The sequence below is a fragment of the Balaenoptera borealis genome, assembly GCF_965194805.1.
Source record: "Balaenoptera borealis genome assembly, chromosome: 6".
Lineage (NCBI taxonomy): Eukaryota > Metazoa > Chordata > Mammalia > Artiodactyla > Balaenopteridae > Balaenoptera > Balaenoptera borealis.
In genome coordinates, this window is record NC_138863.1 from 46,657,214 (window position 1) to 46,684,670 (window position 27,457).

Consider the following 27,457-nt stretch of genomic DNA (forward strand, 5'->3'; position numbering starts at 1 on the left):
TGTCTTCTGACAGATTTCCTTAACAGATCTGGTAGTATTGGCTCACTGGTAATGGATTCTCTCAGCTTTAGTATGTCTGGGACCACTGACCTATGCTACCTACTGTCCAATGTCAGAAAAGCATCACCTCTACCCCACACCACGTGTTTTGCCTAGTTTTCTAGTTGTTTAAGGTGGGAGGGTAAATCTAGTCTTTGTTATTCCATCATATCTTCAATGTGGAAGTTTCCTAATTTATTTCTTTTCTGCTGTTGGTTTTAGATTTTCTGATGCTTTTTTACTTGTGGAAAATTAAAATCAAGTTAGTTTTGAAAGAGACAACATTCTCCTATAAATACATGCAAGAAACTGGTTTATCTCCACAAAATTGAATATATTTTGATATGTTAAAGAAAATAGTGAGATTAACTAATAATTTCTTTAAACTTTCCTTAAACACAGGAGAAAGAAATACAGGAATAGTTTCCTTCAACAGATTAAAAGAAAAAGCAATATGCTATATTATTCTAAATATTTAAAATAATCTAGTTAATACAATCCAATCAATGATCTTTTTGCACCAAATATGAATCAATGCAATTAATACATATAAAAGAAAGGGATTTATAATATATGACACAGTGCATATTGCTGTAGTTAAGAACACAGCTACCATGTGTGACCCTGGAAAAATTAAGTATCCTAATGAAACGGAGCAGGACCTTATGGTCCTTCCCTGCCATGTCCTCCACCTGCCTTTTGTCTGCGGAAAAACTTTAGCCAAAGAGTAAGTTTAACCAGAGACGTGAAAAAATACAAAAGCAAAGGAAAACAGTCAAACAGGACAAAACAATAATAGCTTGGTCAGTAAGCAAAGTCAAGGACCTTTAGTCCCTTCTCAAGGGCTATAGATAATAGTCTGAGCCATATCCTGTGAGCTGTCTTAGAGATACTGAAACCCTCACCAGGCAGAAGTTAACTACACAATGGCCAGACTGTAGCCATGACATATGCTGTCACAATTCTGAGAACTGGCCTCAAAAATGTGGGAACAAACCAACCCTGGAACTGAAGATTAACTGTATTTAAAACAATCAAGATGATGCTGGTCAGACCACCACATGACCAATTTCAGGATGACTGGCAGAGCTGACCATGCTGTTTCTGCATGTAGCCTCCTCCCTCTGTCTATAAGCCCTTGCCCACTGATTGTCAGTGGCGGGGAGTCGGCCTTTGGACGGGAATCTGCCCTCCCCCACCACCACTGCCCTGCCGGTTGCCAGCATCCAAAATAAAGCAAACTTTCCTTTCCACCAACTTGCCTCTTTATTGGCTTTTGAGCAGCAAGCAGCCAGACCCCACTTTCAGTTACACCAAGTCACAAGTAGTATATAAGAAAAGCTATTTAGAGTAGTGCCTGGAAAGTAACATGTATTTGATAATGCTTATTTTCACTACTTCTAGGCCATGAATTATAACTGTCGTTTCACCATTCTAGTATGAAATATAATGATAAAACAACATACCTTGCTCTATGACCATATACACATTGTTTCGTATGTTTATTTACAGCTAATGTAACCTGATATAATCATTCCTAACATCTTTAGAGAACTCTAAAAGTTTACAGGGTTTTTCCCAATGTAATCCTTCTAATATGATCCCCCAAATACGTAATCCTCCAACAGCCCAGTGAGATAGATGTTATTAACCTCAAATTACAGGGAAAAGCATCAGGGCTCAGAGAGCCTATGCGATAGATCTAGATGTGCATCAGGCAGAGCAGGAAGTAGAATCAGAGTCTTCTGATATTGTAACTTCTTTCCTTTGTAATATAGTTCACTTGATGTCATACCCTGTATTTTTTTAAAAGGCAGTTTTAACAATACTTATAAAATTTTAAGTATATATATATGTATTATATATAAATGCTAATAAAATATATGTAGACACATATGTATATATATGCATATATACATATATGCACTGTAATAATGAAAAGAATATCATCCTGTTATATTACTAGTTTATAGTTAAAAATAGAAATATATATATTTTAAAGAATGAACATTCTCTAGCTGTGACTATATATACTTATAACACTCATAGAATAAAAATATCATGCAAGTTTGGTAGGAAGAGTATATAATAAATTTATAGTAATTCATGCTAATCATTACTATGACATTTTAAAAAATAAAAATTTATTATTGATACAGAGGAAGTGTACCAATAAATTATTTATCCAAAAGATTTCTTGTTTCAAAATGAAAGTAATATTCTGGTATAATCACTATACTTAATTTTAACATAATTATCTTGAAGGTAAGCACAAGCCAACTGCATAGAGCCAATTCATAATAAAAAAAAAAAAATCCATGCTTGATTTTGTTGTTAACTTGCTCTAAATTTAGAGATGGTATTTATATCATATATATGATTTCAGTGAATAGATTTTCAAATTAAAATAATACTATAATTGAAGCAAAGTTATTAAATACCATCATACAAAAGGATGAAAGCAACAAACACTAAATACAATTTGTCATGTTTTTTTAAGAAGGCTATTATGGAAAAATTATTGAAATAATGTTATCAATGTATTTCTATCCACATATCTGAGGGAATCACCAATTATACAATACTTAACAGTTTGAGATCCAGGTACTCTAATTTGCAAGTAAATAAACTGTGTTAAATTTTTCACACAATATGGTGAATTTTAATTACCAGAACTACTGCAAGCATGTGTTTTAAAGCTTTGTTTCTATTTCTGTCTTTAAAGAATACATTATCAAAGTGAGCAGATGTTGTAGATGGAGTGGATAGGAAATTCAGTGAAGATACGTTGTGTACAGAGACTTCTCATATGTATTGCCTTTGATTTTAATGAGACAAAATGTAACATATTTACATAGAAGTTATTTTGACACACTATAGGTAAGTCTAAAAATTATGCATTTTTTATCTGGTTAGTGACATAAGCTATCAATATTGAATCCTGCTTTCCATTGTATTATTTAATATTTTTACTGAATTAAAGTGTACATACAATAAAATGTACACATCTTTTGTGCTCAGTATGATGAGTTCAGGCAAATGCATATACTCCTCTAACCCACACTTCTTTCAAAATTGGCTATTTCCCATGTGGAGAAATTTCTCTCAGGCCACTTTCCAATCTGTCTCCACCCCACTCTTCACCAGAAGCAAACACTGGTCTAATTATGATCACCATAGATCAGGGGTCCCCAAACCCCGGCCGCAGACTGGTACCAGTCCGCAGCCTGTTAGGAACCAGGCCGCACAGCAGGAGTTGAGCGGCAGGCTAGCGAGGGAAGCTTCGTCTGCCGCTCCCCATCTCTCCCCTTCGCTCCCCATCGCTCACATTCCCACCTGAACCATTCCCGCCCCCCCCATCCCCCAGTCGGTGGAAAAATTGTCTTCCACGAAACACTTTTCCCTCGTGCCAAAAAGGTTGGGGATGGCTGCCATAGATAACTTGACCTCTCTCAGAAACTCATAAATGCAATCATACAATATTTATTCTTTTATGTCTGTTTTTGGTTTATCTCAAAATAATGTTTTTGCTAATCATCCATGTTGTTATGTGCATCAGAATTTCTAAAATTTGTATTGCTGAGTCATACTTAATTGTACGAACCTACCACAATTTGTTAATCCATTCTCTTCTTGATGGACAATTGAAATGTTGTCAGGTTTTGCTTACTATAATTAAAGCTGCTATGAAAATTATTGCACAAGTCCTTTTGTGTATATATGTTTTCATTTTTCTTGTAAAATATTTAGGAGGGGAATTGCTGGGTCACAGGGTAAATATGAGTATAACTTTATAAGAAATTGACAAACTGTTTTAAAAAGTTGTTGTAACATTTTATACGCCCACCAGTAATGTATGAGGGTTCTCCTTGCTCCATCTTTGCCAAAATCTTTAAATAACTGCTTTTCAATTGTGGCCATTTTGGAGATATGTAATAGTATTTCAAAGTGTTTTACATTTGCACTTCATTGCTGACTAATAATCTTGAGCATAATTTCATGTAATTATTGGCTATTTGTATACCTTTCTTTGTGACATGTGTGTTCAGTTCTTTTGTATTTTTTTTTAAAGAAGTTTTTTTTAAAAATTTTATTTATTTATTTATTTATTTATGGCTGTGTTGGGTCTTCGTTTCTGTGCAAGGGCTTTCTCTAGTTGCGGCAATTGGGGCCACTCTTCATGGCGGTGCGCAGGCCTCTCACTATCGCGGCCTCTCTTGTTGCGGAGCACAGGCTCCAGACGCGCAGGCTCAACAATCGTGGCTCATGGGCCTAGTCGCTCCGTGGCATGTGGGATCTTCCCAGACCAGGGCTTGAACCCGTGTCCCCTGCATTGGCAGGCAGATTCTCAACCACTGCGCCACCAGGGAAGCCCTTTTTGTATATTTTTATTGGGGTTTTTTTTCTATTTGAGTTGTAACAATTCATTATATATTTTAGATACAGATTCATTGACATGTTTTAGATACCAATCTATGCCTTTACATTGTTATGGTTGTGTTCTGAAAAACAGAAGTTTTAATTTGATGAAGTCCAACTTATCAATTTTTATTAGCTTAGAGACTGTCCTTTCTCTCTAATTTTGACTGCTCCATGAAGATAGTCTCCTATATTTTCTTCCAAAATTTTTATAGGTTCAGATTTAACATTTAGGCCATAATGCATCTCAAAATAAATTTTCGTATATAGTGTGAGGTAGGTTTCAAGGTTTATTTCTTTTCTCACATATTTGCTTATTCAGCACTATCTCTCATTGAATTTTCACCATTGATTTTTTTTCTGGTGTCTCTGTTGCATACATATTGAAAATATATAGGTGATTCTATTCTGGACTCTATTCTGCTCCATTTTTATATTTGTCTACCCTCATATCAATAATATGCTGTTTGTACTACTATACCTTTATAGTAAATGTTAAAACTAAATTGTGTCATTCCTCTAGCTTTTTTCTTTTTCAAGATGGCTTTAGCTATTCTAGGACCTTTGCATTTTCACATAAATTTGGAATCACCCTGTCCATTCTAAAGTAGGTCTTGATGTGCTTGATTGAGATTGTATTGAATCTATTGATCAATTTGTGGAGGATGGACAAGTTAACAATATTGACTTTTCCAATTCAGTAACATAGTATATATCTCCATCTATTAAGATTCTTTTAAAGTTCTTTCAGCAATGTTTTCTAGTTTCAGTGCGATTTTACACATCTTATGTTACATCTTTCCTTTTATTATATTATACATTTAAAATATTTTTCAATTATTTATTTTTATATATGGAAACATAATTGGTATCATTGAATTATATACTGAGACCTTGCTTATTTCAGTTATTAGTTTTAGTTCCTTTGTATTTATAGATTCCATAGATTTTCAATAAATATTCATGTTATCTGGGAATAAGGATGATAAAATTCTACTTTCTCCCTTCTATACTTTATGTTTTTTATTTATTTTTCTTGCTTTATGTACTGACAAAGACATCTGTAAAATGTAAATAGATGTGGTAAGAGTGTACTGCTTCTGATAATGATCTTGAAAGAATAGTAAGCATTTGCAATATCCTTTCTCCATTTGTACACTGTTTATTCCTTGTTTTCTATTCTTTCCCTCCCCACTAGCTCCTAAGGACCCCAGCCAGCCTTTTTCTAATTTCTTTTAATTTGTTTAAAACTACAGTGCAGGCTTCCCTGGTGGCGCAGTGGTTAAGAATCCGCCTGCCAATGTAGGGGACACAGGTTCAAGCCCTGGTCCGGGAAGATCCCACATGACGTGGAGCAACTAAGCCAGTGTGCCACAACTACTGAGCCTGTGCTCTAGTGCCCGCAAACCACAACTACTGAGCCCACGTGCCACAACTACTGAGGCCTGCGCACCTTAGAGCCCATGCTCCACAACAAGAGAAGCCACTGCAATGAGAAGCCCGCGCACCACAGCAAGGAGTAGCCCCCACTCGCCACAACTAGAGAAAGCCTGCACACAGCAACGAAGACCCAATGCAGCCAAAAATAAATAAATAAAATAAATTTATAAAAAAAAAAAACTACAGTGCAAAACAACAACAACAACAAAAAGACTACATCTAATTATCTCATACATAGCCAGACTGACTCTTCAAATTAATGGTAATTGATTCATCTATGTATTCATCTATCTAGAAATAAATCTTACTTTAGCTTAATGACATTTTTAAATGAAATACAAAAGATTGAGTAAGGGATGGTACCACAATGATGCATATAACTGACCTTGAGTAAGAAATACACTTTATACTGGATAATTAGTAATAGAATTTGAGAATGGTAATGATGACTCCAAGGTTATTATCCCTGTTCTAGTATTCTTTGCAGAGACTTGCTTCTGGTAGAAAAGAGATGACTTTGGCTACCAACAAAAAAATATGTAAAAATATGAAGCATCCATGAAAAAAACTGTCAAAAAAATTAACTTTTCTTTTGGGCACCTTGATCCATGAGCTCTCTTACACATTTTTTTTTTAACTCAGAGCATTTCAAAAACCTAGGCTTCTGCTTGGAAATGTTAAAGAAAAAATTTCCCCATACTTTTTTATAGGTTAAGTTGGAAACATTGAAAAAGTTAGATACTTTAAGGAAAATTTGTACATGAAATTGTAATAAGCATTATGCTTATGCCATAAACTTAGGTGGGCAAAAAATGTCACACTACTTTATTTCCTTTAAGTCAACTAATTCTAACCCTAAGACTCCATTCCGCTTTTGTCTACTGGGATTCCTTAACCAATTATGGCCACTATTATGAAAAAGTCCTTGGAGTTTGCATCTCAACAAAAGTCAGAGTTGTCCATTCAGTGTTGGTTCATCTCTTTATTATCTATTGCCTATGAAATGCCCATTAGCCAAGTTTTCATTACCCTTTGAGGACCAGGTGTCCAGTTGTTTCTGCATCCAATTTGGGCACAGAGATCTTTGCTGAGGCCAAGAACTCAGGGGCCAGATATTGAGCATCTCTGAGCACATCAGTCATCATTTTCCTTTTTCTACTTAATATTAGAAATTACTTAATATTAGGGTAAAACTGTGTGATATTTCAAAGCCCCAATTGTGTACACAATTTACTGTTATCCAAATTCTTTCATGAGCATGATACAATTTATAAAACTCTATGCGTAACTGAATACTACTTTTTGTAATGAAAGTAAAATTGTATATTTAAGTATTAGGTTAAAAAGCTGACAAAAATAGGTAGCATATATGTGTGAAAAAATGAATAGAAACCAAATTTTAAATATTTATATTTAACATGCATATAGCACAAAACTAAAAATGCAAAGATAAAATGTAGCAAATTAACAGATAACTATTTGTTACTAAAACTATACACCCATAAAAAATAATCTTAAAATACTAAGTCATGCAGGTAAAATGTATGATTATTTATAACAGTCTATTACATGTACAAGAATAACAGCTGTAGTGGTCTTAACATTTTCACATTATACTTACAGTTGTGGGTTAGGCCTCTAGCAGATGAGCTATGAATAAATGTAAATGACTACCAACAGCCTCTGTAATTGGCAACAATCATTTCTTTGAAAAATATATAGGGGACACCAAAACATATAGAAAGGACATAATTCAAAAGCTAATATATGGGTGATATTACACCCTGTATGCTGAACAAACTTGTCATTCCACAGTCACTTTTTCAGTCTTACCGCTTCACCCCCATTCTCATTCTTCTATCTTGGGGCCCTGGCCTCAGAGCCTTGGCAATTATGTCTACTACTCATGAAATGATCCGTGTAGGTGGGTTTACCTGGCTTCCAATTCCCTCCATCAGCCATACATAGACCTTTAGCTTTCCTTTTCAAACATATTTTATAGTATGTCAGTTAGACATGTTATTTGGGAATGAGGAATTGTGAGAGTTAATAAAAGTGCAAAATGCCCTACTCTAGGAGCCATATCATGGATGGAACAAAAAGAGCTTTGTCCCAAGTCTTTGCTATTTAAACACAAACATTCTACTCACTTACTTTCCTGGTTCCTAAAAATATTTTATTCAACCACTGTAAACATCTAACAGGAGAGCTTGCTCAATAACTCCCTAAATGGTCTTTTTGCCATTACTTCCCTTCCTCTGATAAAAGACCCTTGGCCACGAAGACCCTTGCTGGAACACTGGAGTCCAACTCACAGATTTTTTCATACTAGAGCTGGTAATAAATGTCCCTTTCTTCTCTGACAAGGGAGTTTTCTGGATGTTAGTATAAAGTTGTCTATGGCCATGTCTCCAATGAAGATGTCAACATGTAGAGGGGAGCAACAATAAAAAAACAGGTCCTAAGAGTGAATAAAAGCTTATTTCCATTGCTACTGTCATCCATGACTTTCCTTATTTCCTCATTATTATTATGCAAGTAATATATTTCATTTTTATTGAAAGAGACAGAGTCCAGTTTCTGGTAAGTTACAAACAAAAAGCACCATTTATTTTTATTCCAATAGTTTGTTTATTTTTGTACATTTGTAAATAAAAATTACATATATTTCAGTGAAATAATTCAGTATCTCTCCTGTTCTGGCTCTTATTTAATCTTAAGAATAATGATCTGTTCCTTTATCTAACACTTTCTTTAACACTCTCCTAGGGAAAAAGGAAGAGAAAGAGTGTGTGTATATCCAGGAATGCTGGAAGAAACCTTAGAAATCATCCTCTTCAGCATTTTTGTTTTACAGAAGAAATCTGCTATAGACTGAATTTCTGTGTCCCACCCCTCCCCAAATGTTTACGTTGAAATTGTGCTCTTTGGGAGATGATTAGATCATGAGGGTGAAACCTTCATGAAAGGGATTAGAGCTCTTATAAAAGAGATCCCACAAAACTGCCTAATCCCTTCCACCATGTGAGGATACAAGAAGTCTGTGACCTGGAAGAGGGCCCTCATCCAATCACACTAGCACCCTGATTTCGGACTTCAGCCTCCAGAACTGTGAGCTAAATTTTTGCTATTTACAAGCCCTCCAGTCCATGGTGTTTTGTTATAGCAGCGCAAATAAACTAAGACAAAGTCGAGGAAAGATTCAATGACAAAAATTGTTAATATTCATTTACAGTATAGTACTGAATAAAATTTGTTTTTGTGTGTTAAATTTCTTTTAATCTCATTTACTCTTCTAGCTTTATTTTGTCTTAATCCTTATTTTTTGAGGGGAATTGGTGATGGTTGCTAACAATTGAAATGGAGACATGTATACATTCTTTAAGAGAGACACTCCCTTTTCCCTTATGACTTTATGATAATGACAGCTAACTTTTACTGAGCACCATTGTAAGGGCTTTTAATGGTGTTGTTGTTGTTGTTGTTTCCCAATTATCCCTTGCCACAACTCAATTATATAGGTACTGACAAATGGAATGTGTATCAGACTATTAAATATTTTAGTGACTGGTGAGAACTATGCTAGGAGATAGTAAGTTATACTGATATTTTACTCCTAGGGTTAATGAGACTTGGAAGAAATCTATTAAAATCTCTAACCTGGGAGTAGTCAGTACACTCAGTCACACACTCTTCAGACTAATTTACAAAGCACTCTCTTGAATGATTTTTGACCTTTAGTCCTTGTTATTAAGATGGAGGAGTAAGTGGAAGAAAATTATAAGTTAGATAATTGAAGGCAAATTTTAATTCTAGACCAGACCAAACAATAGAATCCTTTCTCTCTAAAAAGAAAAAGGGAACAAAAAATAATACTAGCTATGGTAAAGTTATTCCTTACTTGAAGTTTTAATTAGTTCTCTGTTTTCTAAGTTGACTTTCGTAAGAAAAAATTCAGATTATTATTTAACACAAATGATTCTAACTAAAAATTTTGACATAAGTAAAATACAAATTACCTAATATAGTTTTCTATTAGAAGTTCTGTCCATCAAGGACATTTTTATAATGCAATTAAAAATGAAGTGAACTTATAGACGAGCAAAGAATTGAGCACCAGGTCTTTTCCATCGAGTTTCACAGTCTTGTTTCTAGCTTATGAAAGATGGGGTTAAATTGCCAAGCCATTCCCAATTACTTAAATCTGTTGTACCTTACTTCTCTTGCCCTCAAGGTAAAAAAATATCCCTGATATGGCGTAACTATGGTCTACGGCATGAGGAAGGTTGTGTTTTACAAAAAACAGACTTTTAGGCAAAGGTTTGTGTCCAGAATGTTTATCAGGGGTTAACTTGCACAGTGGAAAGGGAGTAAGCAGAATCGTCCAGAGGGAGAAGTAGAGCTGTAATGCAGGTCCAAAAGTCTCATTTGACCCCACTGGGGAGATCTGAAGCTGAAATGGACTGCAAGAGCTGTCTGGTGTCAGCATCAATCAGTCATTGGATCTCGGCCACCTCAGGAAGGACTTGACCTGGGGTGCATTGCTCCACACCATTTATTATACAGATGGTGTTTTTCCCACTGACTTGAAATGTCACTTTATAAATATACAAGGTTATATGTTTGTCAATCCATAATGGTGCTCAAACTCTTATTTGCTTTTTCTATTTCATGGTATTGGTTAAACTCTAGTAAAATGTTGAAAAGCTGTGGCAGCAGACATCCTTACCTATTTCTTTATCTTAATAGGAATGTTTCTAATATTTCAACTTTAAGTAGGATATTTGTGGTAGGTTTCTGGTAGGCACCATTTATGAAGTTAAAACATTCCTGTTCTATTTTTTTTTCCCTGTTCTATTTTTAATATGTTAATAATTTATCATAAATGTATGTTAAATGTTAACAAATGCTTATTGGATATTGATTTAGTTGGTTACATGCTTTTCTACTTTCATCTCTTAATGTAGATGATTTTCTAATGATGAGGCTCTGTGGCTAATGGAATTAATTGGCATGATCTTTTAATCCTCCATACATCTACACTCTTTCCATTGCTTTATTACAGGAGAAATGTATTTCCACACCTCTTGACTTTGGGCTGGGCATGTGACTAGCTCTGATCAACAGCAGGTGCGTGGAAGTCACTCTGTACCTCTCAGGAGTCTGAACCTTAAGATGTATTGTTTTCACTTGTCCTCATGTGCTTCTATTTATGCTTCTGCTGTGAGAGGAACATGTCTGGCTAACTGGATGGCCAAGGAAAATAAGGATGTGATATATAAGGAGAGATATTAAATCACATATGATTTTTGTTTTTATATTCAGATATGATATTAGTCTACATTCCTCTTGTTCTGTGCTTGTCGGTTTTGGTATCAGGGAATGATAACCTTCTAAAATAATATATCACGCAAAATTGTGTATGTCTATGACAGTTTATATAATATTATCAATCATTGTGTTTTATCAACCAACTGTGTAATTTTTATCAGTTATCTTTATCTTTTTATTATCTTCCTTCTAGTCTTTTTTAGTTTGTTTTTAAATTTTCATTATTAATTTCAAGCTTTTTGAATTTAAGAATATATACTGTTCTATAGATGCAAAGATCCTCAAAAAAATTCTAGCAAACAGAATCCAACAGCACATTAAAAGGATCATACACCATGATCAAGTGGGGTTTATCCCAGGAATGTAAGGATTCTTCAATATTTGCAAATCAATCAATGTGATAAACCATATTAACAAATTGAAGGAGAAAAACCATATGATCATCTCAACAGATGCAGAAAAAGCTTTCGACAAAATTCAACACCGATTTATGATAAAAGCCCTCCAGAAAGCAGGCATAGAGGGAACTTACCTCAACATAGTAGAGGCCATATATGACAAACCCACAGCCAACATTGTTCTCAATGGTGAAAAATTGAAACCATTCCCACTAAGATCAAGAACAAGACAAGGTGGTCGACTCTCACCACTATTATTCAACATAGTTTTGGAAGTTTTAGCTACAGCAATAAGAGATGAAAAAGAAATAAAAGGAATCCAAATCAGAAAGGAAGAAGTAAAGGTGTCACTGTTTACAGATGACATGATACTATACATAGAGAATCCTAAGCATGCTATCAGAAAACTACTACAGCTAATCAACAAATTTGGTAAAGTAGCAGGATACAAAATTAATGCACAGAAATCTCTTGCATTCCTATACACCAATGATGAAAAATCTGAAAGAGAAATTAAGGAAACACTCTCATTTACCACTGCAACAAAAAGAATAAAATACCTAGGAATAAATCTACCTAAGGAGACAAAAGACCTGTATGCAGAAAACTATAAGACACTGATGAAAGAAATTAAAGATGATACAAACAGATGGAGAGATATACCATGTTCTTGGATTAGAAGAATCAACATTGTGAAAATGACTATACTACCCAAAGCAACCTACAGATTCAATGCAATCGCTATCAAACTACCAATTTTTCACAGAACTAGAACAAAAAAATTCACAATTTGTATGGAAACACAAAAGACCCCGAATAGCCAAAGCAATCTTGAGAAAGAAAAATGCAGATGGAGGAATCAGGCTCCCTGACTTCAAACTAGACTACAAAGCTACAGTAATTGAGACAGTATGGTACTGGCACAAAAACAGAAATATAGATCAATGGAACAGGATAGAAAGCCCAGAGATAAACCCAGGCACATATGGTCACCTTATCTTTGATAAAGGAGGCAAGAATATACAATGGACAAAGACAGCCTCTTCAATAAGTGGTGCTGGGAAAACTGGACAGCTACATGTAAAAGAATGAAATTACAGTACTCCCTAACACCATACACAAAGATAAACTCAAAATGGATTAAAGACCTAAATGTAGGGCTTCCTTGGTGGCGCAGTGGTTGAGAATCTGCCTGACAATGCAGGGGACACGGGTTCGAGCCCTGGTCTGGGAGGATCCCATGTGCCGCGGAGCAACTGGGCCCGTGAGCCACAACAACTGAGCCTGCGCGTCTGGAGCCTGTGCTCCACAACAGGAGAGGCCACGATAGTGAGAGGCCCATGCACCGTGATGAAGAGTGGCCCCCGCTTGCCACAACTAGAGAAAGCCCTCGCACAGAAACGAAGACCCAACACAGCCAAAAATAAATAAATTAAAAAAAAAAAAAAGACCTAAATGTAAGGCCAGACACTATAAAACTCTTAGAGGAAAATATAGGCAGAACACTCTATGACACAAATCACAGCAAGATCCTTCTTGACCCATCTCCTAGAAAAAGGGACATAAAAACAAAAATAAACAAATGGGACTTAATGAAACGTAAAAGCTTTTGCACAGGAAAGGAAACCATAAACAAGACGAAAAGACAACCCTCAGAATGGGAGTATATATTTACAAATGAATCAACAGACAAATGATTAATCTCCAAAATATGCAAGCAGCTCATGCAGCTCAATATCAAAATAACAAACAACCTAATCCAAAACTGGGCAGAAGACCTAAATAGACATTTCTCCAAAGATATACAGATTGCCAACAAACACATGAAAGAATGCTCAACATCACTAATCATTAAAGAAATGCAAATCAAAACTACAATGAGGTATCACCTCACACCAGTCAGAATGGCCGTCCTCAAAAAATCTACAAACAATAAATGCTGGAGAGGGTGTGGAGAAAAGGGAACACTCTTGCACTGTTGGTGGGAATGTAAATTGATACAGCCACTATGGAGAACAGTATGGAGGTTTCTCAAAGAACTAAAAATAGAACTACCATACGACCCAGCAATCCCACTACTGGCCATATACCTTGAGAAAACCATAATTCAAAAAGATTCATGTACCACAATGTTCATTGCAGCTCTATTTACAATAGCCAGGACATGGAAGCAACCTAAGTGTCCATCGACAGATGAATGGATAAAGAAGGTGTGGCACATATATACAATGGAATATTACTCAGCCATAAAAAGAAACGAAATTGAGTTATTTGTAGTGAGGTGGATGGACCTAGAGTCTGTTATACAGAGTGAAGTAGGTCACAAAGAGAAAAACAAATACTGTATGCTAACACATATATATGGAATCTAAAAAAACAAAAACAAAAACAAAAATCGTTCTGAAGAACCTAGGGGCAGGACAGGAATAAAGATGCAGACGTAGAGAATGGACTTAAGGACACAGGGAGGGGGAAGGGTAAGCTGGGACGAAGTGAGAGAGTGGCGTGGACTTATATATACTACCAAATGTAAAATAGATAGCTAGTGGGAAGCAGCTACATAGCACAGGGAGATCAGCTCAGTGCTCTGTGTCCACCTAGAGGGGTGGGGTAGGGAGGGTGGGAGGGAGAAGTAAGTGGGAGGAGATATGGGAATATATGTATATGCATAGCTGACTCACTTTGTTATAAAGCAGAAACTATCAAAAAATTGTAAAGTAATTATAGTCCAAAAAAGATGTGAAAAAAAAAAAAAAGAATATATACTGTTCTCTGAGAACTGCATTGGGCCATTGTATACATTTTGTTATTCAATACACTGCAATTCAATCTTAAATAGTTTATTTCTATTTTTCCTCTTTAACTGAAGATGTATGTAGAAATATATTCTTTAATTTCCAAAGGAAAATAAACTCTGTATATTTATTTCATTTCTTTTTATTGTTGCTTGCCAGAAAGTATGTAATATTAAATATTTTTAATTTATTGTAATTCATTTTGCTAAATTCTGTATGTTAAATCTTATATTTTAAATATATTTGAAAATAATATTGATATCATGTATTCTGTTTCCTAGATTCATAATTCCATATGTTAGACATGTGTTTGTATCTCTATACACCCTCATAAATGCATTAAAGAAGCTTTTAAGTTATGACATGGATATTATCTATATTTCTCCACTAATTTTTCTATCAGTAAAATTAGATTCAGGGGCAGATAGTATAAATACCTATATATTTTCAATATATAGGATTTATTATTAGTAATACATGATTAATTACATGATAAAATGTAAGTATGAAGAATTTGAGTAGTTTATGGACTTTGATCCTTAATAACAAGTATTTAACATTTTTACCAAATATAATAAGTAAAGATAAAATTACATAGTGATCCTCCATACATTAAATATATAATTTAATTGCATTAAGGAGAAGAGTTACAGATGATGGAAGATGTATCTTTACTCTTTTTTTGCACATCTGTTTATATTTCTTTTCAAGTTTAGTTCAGGATAGCCTGAGTATGATGGGCACTGATTAATTCACGTGTCCTTGTAACTAGAAAGATGGATATTATGGAAGAAAATAAATAATTCTCTGAGTGCTGTCACATTCAGATGAAATAATTAATTCAAACAATTTCAAAACTCTTCACTTCTGAGTCCTTGTTCCTCAAATATGGGACCTTGACACTGTCAAAAACAGTCCTAAATAGAGGAGACAGATACTTTTATCCCCAAAATTGTACTTTTCACATCACTATTGAATTATTGGGCTTTAGTTTATAAGTCAGTCTCTTTAATGCATAGCTTGTGTGAAGCATTTAATCATCCCTTAATAAACTGACCAAAAAATTTAAGAAACAGACCTCACAGAGCTGCCAATCACTTGATCACTCTTGGCCTCCCTCTAATCCCACTACAACTGCAGATTTACCCATGTTTAGTAGCACAATTCCAATTTATGGAACACACCACACAGAAAAAAAAAGTTATAGATCTGTTGAGGACCAAAGAAATATGATTGGCAGTAACTGATGTCCACTAGCCATTTACTGTCAGTAAAGTGTGATACGTACAAGAAATGCATTCCATTCTTGATTAGTTCTGTTAATTGGGGTCAAAAATGGCATAATCTGTTTGAATCTAAAAATAAATTCTTAATAATTCATTATGCAAATAACATTCTTTCCCAATCTAACCTCTAAATGAAGACTCTAGGAAGTTTTACTTTTTTTATGTGTAACAATTTGAAATGCACTTCATATTTCTGCCCCTGTCAACCTTTTGGTGGAAGCCTAAAATCAGTTATATGACCATGAGCAATTGGGTGGCCAGAAAAAATGTCTTTATACTTCCTCTAATACTTCATGGGGATGAACAAAGAAAAGATAAACAAGTGGTACCTCTCTCAGGTGAATTTTGTAACCAGATGTAATTTGACTAACCTGCTCCATTCAGTAGCTCGCTGCTTCTCACAGAGGGCACTATATGGCAGTAGGTTTACCAAGGAGTCTCTTTGATCTTCTGCTGTACCTCGTAAGTATTCCATCTGGAGGATGGAGATGATAGCAATTAAGGGGGACAGAGGTAGAGAGAATGTGCACACTTGTGAGTAAAATACTGTGGAGGAGAAAGATAACCTGTTTAACGATTGCTTGTCCATCATCGTACCAGCAAATTCCCTATAATTTCAGGGAAAGATAAGCTCCAGCAGGAAATCATTCTCCCTACATATAAGACTTACATAGCTCTAAATATTTTCCCATTGGCCAACCTCAAAGCCATTTTTAAAAAATATATCCACAAAGTTCATTCCTGCTTTGGGCCTTTTTATCTGTTGTCTCTCCTTCTGGGATATTCCTATTCTCCTGCTCTTCACTTTCCTGTTTCCTTTTCAATATTCAGGTTTTGAACTAAATATCTGCCACCTGGAAAGGCACAATATTATTTAATGTAGCACCTTAATAGACCATTAAATCTGTAATCCAATACTCCATAGTCTTATCAAAGAGGTAACTGTCTTAACAGCAGTCATCACAAAATGAAGTTACCTCATGTAATTGTTCACTTGTTCATTTTCTGTCTCTCTATACTGACATTTAAGGACTTGTCCACTGTGAAACCCTTCTTCCTAGAACAGTGTCTGGTACCAGATTGATACTATTAAATGCTCACTGAATAAATTAAAGGAACACAGAATAGGTAACTTACTGAGGTAGAGGGATCACTGCCAGGAAAATAAGGCCTAAATCTTACTGGGCATGACCACACATTGCTGACTGGTGGCAGAAAAATCAGAAATACCATTACCCATTGGCTAAAAATCAATAAAATGAATTCTACAGATATAAGAGATCACATCAGAGAATCAGACTTGATATTATATAACCATATTTTTAGTTTTTAAACTAAACATGATAAAAGATTTCAGCCATGTTTGTATTTTATGATTTTGAATATTTTTCAGAACCAAGTGAAAAATCTAGTATACTTTATTAGTAATTAACTATATTAATTTATTTAGCTGAAAAGATATCCTTCATAGATTATAGCCTCTTATTTTTAGTTGCACATATGGTATTTCTCTGATTTCCTATTCACGAGAAATTGTACATTTTACTTTGTCATGTGGTGGTAATTTTATTTGGAATTAGTAAGTATTAACAAATACTTATATAACAAATACGAACACAATTTAGTCTTAAAACACAATTTAAATAGTATTGGAAATATCAAGACATACATTAGCAGCTGCGAATAAAAAGTGGTTTTAAATGTGAAGAGATGATCATGTGGAGTACATTACTGCTAGAACCTGTAACATTGCAGCATTCACTTAATTTTTCTAACTTGTCAAACTATTAGTGCTTTAGATTCCTAGCAGTATGTATTGCTTCTTAATCCCAAACCTGAATTGCAAATATCATTATTGTATCATTCCATTGTTACCACCACCATTATCAAAATCACCCATACTTGCCATTTAAAAGATTTTGAAGAAAAAAAAAAAAAAAGGAAGATGTTTATCTTGTTATAACATATAATATGTATCTCTAACCTCATCTCCATTTACCATTAATTTCATTTTACCTGCCCGACAACCAGTTTCCTTATCAACTAATATTGAAATATTGATTATTCCTACCAATGGGTCACTGAATGTGGAATACCCTCTTCTCTGTCTGGAAATTCCTCTCTCTTCCAAATTTTGTTTTTATTTCCTTTAATATCTCATTCAAGTAGCCAATGCCTCAATAAGGTGTCTTTTTTACTTATAGTACATAGGCTTTCTGATTTTGAAATTCTCAGTGTTTGTAAATTTTATATCTATTATTATCTTTTGTTTTTTATTTTTCCTTATTGGTATTTTATTCAGGTCCAATGCAGTGATATGCTCATTTATTAACAAGAACATATATAATAAATGAAAGTGGAATTGATATTTAATCAAAAGAGAAGGAAGCAGGTAAATCAAAACTAGAGACAATCTCCAAATAATATTGTCTGTTGAGTTTATGTGTCTGTACACACATAATGCAGTTTCATTAGGTATCTAGGAACATTCTTGGAGTAACATATCTTCTCAGAGATGTTGAATATGTTTTCCACATCTAACCCTTGCAGAGATGGCAAGAAAAGTGTTATTAACACATAGATTTGACCTGAAATCTTTCAGCTTTGTTCAGTTGTGGACTCCAGATTAAGATCTAGAAGAACTATTGGCCACACGGAACATTTTCAACTATAGATTATGGCATGTGCTTGCATCCCAAGATTATAGCAGGACTGCACAGTAGGTAATCACACACTGCCAGAGGATTTATTTCATTTCCCTTAGTTGATTCTTCCAGTATATAAGACCTAGCTCTTATATACTTACATATATGGTGCCAAAATTGTTTTTTCATAAAAATCCTGTTGTATCAGTACTAAAATTCCAATAGAAAGCAGAATATTCATCACTGTGTTGAAATATCATTCAGAATTTACCTCCCAAATAGTCTATGTTGCATAACCAAAATAGGTAATGAGGCTCAATATAATTTACAAATAGTATAATCTTCTTTTAAAAATTGTTTCCCCCAAAGACTTTAAGTCCTTTTTTATTATTTTCACTTATAGTATTACCTTATTCATCTTAAAATTTGCAGCTAATTTAATTTTTTGAGGAAGTTCTTTCAAATTTTACATTAGCACTTTATCCAAAAATGCCTCAAAAGAAAATAATAGTTTCTATTGAAGGTGATCTGCATCTTTGATGCAACTTGATTTATAATCTTTGTTCATTTTTTGTTGTTGTTTATATTTTTAATTCTGTATTGAATTATAACAAATACAGAGGAAAGTACACAACTCATAAGGCAACAGCTTGATGAATTTTCACAAAGTGAACACACCTGTGCAATCAGCACCTGGATCAAGACACAGAGTATCACCAGCCCCCAGAAGCCTCCCCATGTGACCCTCGAGTCACCACCCTTCCTTCGTCCCCCGAATAACCACTATCTTGATAACTAACACCACACATGAGTTTTTGCCTTCTTTGGAACATATTACAAGTGAAACATAGATGGTCTTCTCTATTCCTTGGTCTTCATTCCTCAACATCATCCCCACCAGTGACCTTTACCATCACCCCACCCCCTGTGACCTTGCCATCTTTAATAACTATTCCTCCATCTTGTTGGCAATGATTCCACTTTCTGACCATTCACTTCACAGGATGTGCCCTTTGTTCAGAATTTCTTTGATCTGTTGTCTCTGTGAAAACATCAGGTCTACCCTGTTCTCACCATCCATCACCTCCCTGTGCCCTCACTCCTTCTGGTTCATCTAAGATTCAGTGCTCTCCAAACTCCCTGGCCTCTTCTCATTCCACTGCATTCACTGGGCAAAACCAACTCAATTTAACCCAACTCTCCACTTAACGTGCACCTGCCCCCAGAGTTGAGTGTGGCTTCAGGAAAAGCACACACTGGGCTGACCGGTCTCACTGTAAGTTCAAGTCTTAAGATCTCAGATTGCACCACCAAACTTCCCTGGTAAACTTCATTCCATTCTCAAAAATAATGCTTTCACACTTCTGCTTCCCTTTTCAAGCTTCCCATAACACCTCTATTCTCCCACTCTCAGCTCATTACCTACTCTCATATTTCATGGAGTAAACAGAAACAATTAGACGATAGTTTTCTCAGCTTCTCACCACCTAATCTTCAACCTACCTACCTCTGCACCCATGCCCTCTGCCTTCTCTCTTGGTGCAATGTTTGATGTGTCCCTTCCCCTACCAGAACCCAATCCCTCACTTGTGCCCTGCCTCTCACCTCCTCCTGCCTACTCAAAAGCACTTCCCCCGTAACTCTCTCCTCTATTACACCATCGGCTTCTCCCTCTGCACTTGATAGGTCCTACCAGAATACAAATACACCTCAGTATCTGCCATCTTAAAAAATAACACTCTTTTTGATCCCTCATCTCTCTCCAGCTACCACCCCAATTCTTAACTCTTCTTGATCAAATTGTCTAAAGTGACTGCCTCTGCATTCTTATCTCTTGTATTCCCCTTTACCTTCTTCAGCCAAGTGCCTAAACTCCAGTTCACTATTGAAACGACTCTTGTCAAAGTCACCAGGGACCTCCATGTTGCCAAAGCAGTGGTTTCCTTCCAAAGACCCACACATTTTTTTGTTGTTTCAGTCCTGATCTCTTTTCTGAGTTTCTCACTCATACAACATAGTGCCTACTCACTATAACACCAAGATTTCCAGCAGGAAACTCCAGCACCGGTACATATCAATTACGTACACTGAATCATATCTGTTCTGTTTAGAAAAATGCCTCTTCTCATTAACAGGTTCCTATGAGAATATCAGCTGTTAATTATTTTAATATCACTCCTTCCTTCTGAAATACAACATGTCCAAATCCAAACTCTTTACCCTCAGAACTGTTCCTCCTCCACTCTCTGCATCTCAGTTAAACGGCACCAACCACTACTCAGTTGCTGTGTGCTCTTTATCCTTCTTTTGTTTATCGTATGTCCTCCTTCCCTCCACCCCTCCCTCCCTCCCTCCTTCCCTCTGTGGCTTATACTTTAACCCTCCTCAGCTCTCAAAGACCTGAAATGGCCAGTAGCTTCCAGAAGAAAGCGGCTCTTTATGTTTCCTTTCGCAGCCTTCCCCGCCCCTCCGTGGCTCTGACAGCTTTCAGTGGCTCCTGCAGCCTAGACACGTACCCTCACCTTATTCCGGACAGAGCGCCGTGGGGTAGGCTCCTGAGACCACGACGCTTACAGCATATCTGCCAGCGCGTCTTTGCTCTGCTGCCCCAGCTCGCCTCTCAGGTCTATGCCCCCGCAGTCACCTCCCGGAGGCGCGCGGCCCACTTGCCTGTCAGGTGCGCATGTCCGACGTCCTCTGTCAGGTCTTCACGTCGGACGTCGTCCGTCAGATCCGCACGTCCGACGTCGTCTGTCACGTCGCCCGTCGAACGTCATACCCTGGACCTGAACGCGCCACAGGTCAGTGTTTATTTTCTGTTGTTATTATGAGTGAGGGGTGTACAACACAGAACTCAGCTCTAGGGCAACTCTTAACTTGATCTCCTGTTAGTTGTGTATCTCCATGTCATAGCTGAGGAAATCTATATTGTTGATAAAATCCTGTGAACAGGTACCTGAAAAAATGGTTAAGGTGGAATCATGAGAGAAAATGAATTCTAATTTAAATGTTGAAGGAGAAAATTATTTACTTGAAGAAAATTTGTGATGGATCCTTTAAAAAGTTAAGTATATCTCAGTTTGCAAGTGGATAATTTTCAAATCAGATTTTCATAGACTGAAATAGACTGAATATACAGACAGCACTTGCATTGTTTTATGAATATAATTCATGGCACTTTATGTGGGCAACAAAATTCTACCTGTTTCCTGGTTATTTGGAGAAAACAGTGTAAGGAAGGAGACAGAAATCACTAGGTTTAGTAACACCTCTCCATGAGACTTTTATTTTTTACTCTGTTTTATGAGTTGTCAGAGAAATTGCACCTTGTGATTAATTTAAGAAATAATGCAGCGTGTCCTAATACAGTTATCCATTATTGTTCAAGTCATGTTGGCAACATTGTTTCCTGGAAACACTTAAAAAGTGAAAGCATTATAAACATTTTGCACTCACTGTTGATTCTTGCTACTGGTTGCCTTTTAGTTTTATTCTCTGGCTCAGAAATTTCTACCCTAAATGTTAGAGAAATAAAAGTAATATTTTCATCATTCTCCAAAGATACATATTAATACTTAAGATTAAAAATGCCATTCTTTTTGTTCCAGAAACTATTCTGCACTTGATAATATGAGTAAAGTTTCATTCATTTGAAATATATAGAATATTATATTATAAAAAAAGTCAGGGTATTGCATAATTTTGTAATATGTTATGGTATTATTATATGAAGTCTACAAATTTCTCAATAGGAATACTTGATTTCCTTTAACGTGATTAAGTCATTTCTTAATTTATCTGAGCCTATTTCCCCGCAAAATAAGTAAATAAGTGTAAAGTATACGGTAAGATAAACTACAGTGGTTCATTAAACAGGCATGTTTTAATGGAAATATATTTTTCTTGTCATAGATTTTCTAAAATCTAGGTATAAGTACCTATTATAAATATTGAGACTTCTTAATGGAATGTCTGTTGACACTGATGAAGTGATTCGTGCATTTTTACAATCACAAATAAGGGGACAAGAAATTCACAAACCTCTGATTTATTTTAATCGCTTTATGTAATTTGGGTTGAATTTTTTTTTAAAGAAATATGTTAGTAATTAGAACAAAATAGTTCGATGACATTTATTTTAGTATCTTGTCTCAGATACGTTATTTTATAGTGATTTTAATACCTAGCTTATTTTCAGTAGCCATTTGTTTTCCAAATACACAATATTTTATTTCTGTAAATACTATCTTCATGAAAACATTTTGCATCCTCCAGGACATAGATACGACAGGTCCAACCTTCTCCCCAAGAAACAATCAGTTTAAAAGTATGTGCGTGGCAGGGACTTCCCTGGTGGTTCAGAGGTTAAGATTCTGCGTTTCCACTGCAGAGGACGCAGGTTCTATCCCTGGTCTGGGAACTAAGATCCCACATGACGTGTGGCACCGCCAAAAAAAAAAAAAAAAAAAAAAACTTTAAATAAAAGTACTGGGGCTTCCCTGGTGGCGCAGTGGTTGGGAGTCTGCCTGCTAGTGCGGGGCACGTGGGTTCGAGCCCTGGTCTGGGAGGATCCCACATGCCGCGGAGCAGCTGGGTCCGTGAGCCACAATTGCTGGGCCTGCGCGTCTGGAGCCTGTGCTCCGCAGCGGGAGAGGCCGCGATGGTGGGAGGCCCGCGCGCCGCGATGGGGAGTGGCCTCCGCTTGCTGCGGCTGGAGAGGGCCCTCGCGCAGAGACGAGGACCCAACGCAGCCATAAATAAATTAATTAATTTTTTTTAAAAAGTACTAAAGACAAATAATACACAAAATTACAAAACAATTATAGAAAATAAAAATCCTCTCTGTAAACCTCCCAAAGTAACAAAAGATAGTTATATGGAGTGATGTTTCAGTTGAAGTGAAAATATTCTGAGGAGGATCATAATTCTAACCTGCTGTATGCAAGATTTTATTTTTCAGGGTTGTGAGAGAGGGCAAACACAGCCAGCACTTGTAAAGGACTTACTATGTCCAGTCTTTAAAGGGCTTTGCATCTATACATAGTATAGTCCTCATAACAACCTTGTGACATAAGTACCATTATATCTCTTTTCCATTAATAGGGAAATAGGTACAGAGATGTTAAAGAACTTGGCAGTAATCACCAAACAAATCAATAGTCGAGCTAGAATTTAAACCCTTAGATCTAGCTTCAAAGCTTCTTTACTTTTTACTGCTTTTTTACTTTTTACTTCTGTGCTATGGTATCAATTCACACGAATTCGATTCATATACCTATATTTTAGGGAATCTAGGATACTTTCACGATGACTGTTTCTTAATCTTGTCACAAAGTGTCAACCGAATTTTTCACGCAACCAAGTTATGTTAGGCCCTTCTCTGTTAGGAATTGTAATCTTGCAAGCCACAAACTTTGGTAATATGTACTCTTATTTTAGAGAGGTTAAATTGTGGGGGAAATGCATATGAGAATTCATGAAATAGATGGTAGTCCTTAAATATCTTTAAATAAGCCTTATTAATTTTGACATGTCCAAATAGTTAACATTTTCATAGAACTAATTCCTCCTTGCCTGTGTCAAGTCTTTGCTCAATGTTCACTGTCAGTGGTATTTTCTGGAACACTCACCACTCACCCACAGTATTCCTAATTCAGTATACTCCGCTCTGCTTTTCTTCTTTTCCATAGTTTTATCATTTTGTAACATGCAATAGATATTATTAGTTATGTTGAATATTGATGTCTGCCTTCGCTGACCACTGTCCCCTTAGAATACAAAATCATTGAGAGAAAGACTGCTGTGCTGTTCACTGATGTATATCTAGCACATAATCATAGTCTGGTACATGCCAGAAATTCTATATGTATATTTTTTAATGTCAAGAAAAATTTATCATCATCAAAAAATAAATTCATACTGTGTGATCAATGTTCTTATAAGACTGGCTAGAGTTACACTTCTTATTTTTATCTGAGATATATCTGTACAATTTGCTTGTGTAGAAAAAGTGTATAATTCTTATGTATTTAATGTGACGTTAAAACTGCCAATATACATCATCAGTGATCATCCAGCTGTTGAATAATTCTTTCAGTTTACAATCTGGTTAGGGAAGAACCACACACTAAGCTGAACAGTAAAAAAATAAACTAATTGGCAAATGTGCTTAACGTCTCCAAATCTCAGTTTGCCTATCTATAAAATGCGGTTTGCCTATCTATGAAATGCAGACAGAAATAGTACACATCTCATAGGGTCATTATGAAGAATATGTGAGATAACTATGTCAAGGATTAAAAAAATAGTGTTAACTATGATGTTGTTACACAAGAGTAGATGACAAGTTCATCTGGATGGTTATTTTGGGGGATATTTATAACAGCACTGTCCTTGATGAAGATTTTTTTCCCTAGATTCACTTAAATAGATTCACTTAGTTATTGATTACTTCTCTTTAAAATGTCTTAGAATGGCAATATGTAACATATGTAAACAGACTATATCTGTGTCCATCACAACATTCTAACCAAACTTCAAAAATATATCTGCACAAACATTTGTTTTCCCCACCAATAAATTTCTAGTACTCAATCTCATACTAGTTGATAATTATGCCTTTGAGACCAATGGACATCAAGGTGCCAGTAATGTAGATTCTGTTTGCATACGTGTAATACAGTTATGATAGAATCATAACCTCATTTTTACAAGAAACAAAATAGTTTCTCAGACTTTGCTGCGGTAGACCAGTATCAATCTGAATGAGGCATCATACTGTAGTCCTTAAAATAGCTCTGAGAATGGAGGGTGATTATATATCTCATACAAAGAAAATGATAGAATTTTCTTGAGAATGAGACAACTCATAGGTGAAGAAAACCTGAATAGTCACTCTACAACAGATCGACTATATGTTTATGTAAACTCTGCATGGTGACCATTTTGAATTCTTTGCATGCAGAAAGACACTGAGCACAATTTAACAATTAGCCTATAAGCAAAAAGTTAAATCAGACACAGAAACTATTTCCAGCTTTCAGGAATATGAAAAAGATTAATAGAGCATTTGACATCTAAAATACTATTTATTAACCCAATTTTATAAGTTAATCAGTCACCAGTCCTCTTAATACTAAAAATTATACATGAGTTGGTAGATACTTTAGTGCTCTAGATAAATGTGATCATTTTTTTGTATAAAAAATGTTCTGTAATTCTGTGATTCTCAAACATTGATATATGCCAGAAACAGCTGGAGAACTTGTTTAAAATTCTGATTTTCTGTACAGTTTTAACTCTCCTGTGACTCAGATTCAATAAATCTGTCATAGGTTTGGGGGAATCTGGATTTTAATAAGCAAACTCACTAATTGTGGTGCTGTTGATGGTAGACCACACTTAAAGCAAGACTGCACTAAGCCTGTTTTTCAAAAATTTAACTTTTTCTTGGTGCAAGGAAACAAGAAGTTGAAGAAATATGAGTAAAGATATATAGATGCTTTTTGGACAGTAAATTCACCTGAAATTGGAGCCCTTGGCACAAAATATCTCTCCATCAAAACAGTATGTTACTGTGTCTTTGCAAAACAAAGTACTATACTCTTAGAGAAACTCAGTTTGAAAATCATGGGGGATGTGGGCTAGAGCTGAGGTTTACTGCAGTAACAAACAACCCCTAGTATCTGAGAGGCATAAAGCAACAAAGATTTACTTCCTGTTTATACTCTACGTATATCATGGACATTGCTTATTGCAATCACTCAGGATGATGGAGTGGCTGCCTACGCATGTGATGTTGGCTTCTATGTCAGAGAAAAGGGGAAGGCTCTAAGAGTCCATGTTTTTGTAAGTAAATACTAAGTTCTGGCTTCAGCAATTAAATGCTTATGACTCATTGGTCAAAACTAGGCACCAGGCTATCTCCAACTGTAAGAGCCAGGAGTGCAATCCTACTATGGGCCTGAAAGGTGGGGCAGTGGGGGGAAATGGGAAGATTTGGCTAACAGCCATTATGACTATCAAAAGTTGCCAAAGTCTCTTCTGAGAAGTGCTCCTGTAGCCTAATGTCTGAACAAAGTCATTGAACCATTTATCTGTTAACTAAAGACACTTTATGACTCAGGGAAATCTACAAGTGAAAAATGCTGTGCATGAGCTGATTAGACACCAACATTATGTCTACTCCAAACAGATGGCAGAAATGTAAAATCTTCTGAAATGGAAAGAAGAAGCTTTAATTATTGAAAGATGTTCTGCATATTATCAACAGAGAAATCTGTCCTATTGACTAATTTTTTTTCTAGACAGCGATTCATTTTCTGACCAGTGCAGCTTCACTAGTTTTTCTGTAAACAAAATTCATCATCACAAACTGCCCTTTGATTAGTTTAATTAAAATTTCTGCTTCACAGTCACTAAACAAGTGAAACTTAAGGAGTGGGAAAAGGTCAGAAAGTTGCCTTACCATTTAGTTATTCAACAGAGAAAAACATAAAATTTGTTTAGATAGTGGAAGATGCCTAATTTTTTAAAGCATAATTCCTTTCCTAAACAATTCCTCTAAAATTTTTAATAGATTCCGCACTTAAAACTTTGAGTCCCTTTATCTGTTGAAGCAATACTTTCTTCTTCACTTTTTTAAAATAATTCTATTGCCTTTATAATTTTGTTTACTTTTATCTTATTTATCAAGACACTACTTTTCCACTGTACAGTGAGGAGTCAGTGTAGCAATTGTCTGTGTTTTTATTATTAATGTATTTACCTGAATCCATTCGGTTCTTAAAAGGAAACCAATGTCAGTAAAATTTTTAAAGTATTCAAACTGTGCTTGCAAAAGAACAATTTAAAAATGTCTAGGGGGCTTCCCTGGTGGCGCAGTGGTTGAGAGTCTGCCTGCCAACGCAGGGCACACGGGTTCGGGCCCTGGTCTGGGAGGATCCCACATGCCGCGGAGCAGCTGGGCCCGTGAACCACAGCTGCTGAGCCTGCGCGACTGGAGCCTGTGCTCCGCAGCAAGAGAGGCCGCGATGGTGAGAGGCCCGCACACCGCGATGAGGAGTGGCCCCCGCTCGCCACAACTGGAGAGAGCCCTCGCACGG

General features: G+C 35.8%; 1 protein-coding gene across 2 annotated transcripts in view; it reads right to left on the reverse strand.

Moving 5' to 3' along the window:
- Positions 1-27,457, reverse strand: part of LOC309631318 (uncharacterized protein) — a 436,314-nt gene that overhangs the window by 331,983 nt on the left and 76,874 nt on the right. For both annotated transcript variants that reach the window (XR_014246192.1, XM_082397629.1), the window contains exons 2-3: positions 20,876-21,139; positions 16,080-16,183 (exon numbers count right to left, since the gene is read on the reverse strand). The gene's annotated coding sequence lies outside the window, so the exon portion shown is untranslated. The remainder of the gene's footprint in view (positions 1-16,079; positions 16,184-20,875; positions 21,140-27,457) is intronic.